Genomic DNA, 909 nt, shown 5'->3' on the forward strand with positions numbered 1-909 from the left:
CACGGAGTTCATTTCTGCTTCTTGGAAGTACTGCTCTGGAGAATCTACCCAGATCTCAGCCCTTGGAAGAGCCCCTACATGCCATATGACAACCTCCCATCTCACCTGACGAATTAGTCAGTGATCGCCACTTTACCCGAGATGAGGCGATCCATTGACTGGGCAGCAACCAATCTGCTACCTTGAGAATGTGGACTTTTCAAGGAACACAGATCATTCGAGCCAAAGGGTTCAGAAAAGCTAGGGTGGGAATAAGGCGACAGAGCAAAAACCCAAACTGAATTTGATTCCTCAGAGTTCTCTGTGGCCCTCCCCTTTCTTAGAACTCGTTTGAAGGGCTTTTTGTGCGATTTGCTTGTTTTCAGTTTTCCACCTATGAAACTTGACCGTGGAGTCCTGCACAGGGCCCGACGTGTTTGAGGTGGGCCTGGAGAGAAGGCTTCAAGGGAGGAGGAAAGCAGCCAGACTCTGAAGGGATTTGCATGTCAGAGTGAGGAGGTCGAAGCATATCCAGTGGGAAAGCAAGGGGCTCCCGGGGCTGTTTAAGCAGTGGAACAGCAAGACACGCAGCTGGGATTCTGTGAAGGCAGTTCTGGAAACAGCCGGACAGCCAGGGACAGAGACGAGGCGCTGTGGAGGGGGCTGCTGCATTGCAGGCCAGTAAGAAATGGGGGGGTGGGGGCGCCTGGGTGGCTCCGTCGGTCGGGCGACTGCCTTCGGCTCGGGTCATGATCCTGGAGTCCCGGGATCGGGTCCCGCGTCGGGCTCCCTGCTCAGCGGGGAGTCTGCTGCTCCCTCTGACCCTCCCCCCTCTCATGTGCTCTCTCTCTCTCTCTCTCTCAAATAAATAAATAAAACCTTAAAAAAAAAAAAAGAAATGGGGGGTGAGCAGTGCCGGTGGGGGTACCA

The sequence above is a fragment of the Neomonachus schauinslandi genome, chromosome 2 (genome assembly GCF_002201575.2).
Source record: "Neomonachus schauinslandi chromosome 2, ASM220157v2, whole genome shotgun sequence".
Classification (NCBI taxonomy): domain Eukaryota; kingdom Metazoa; phylum Chordata; class Mammalia; order Carnivora; family Phocidae; genus Neomonachus; species Neomonachus schauinslandi.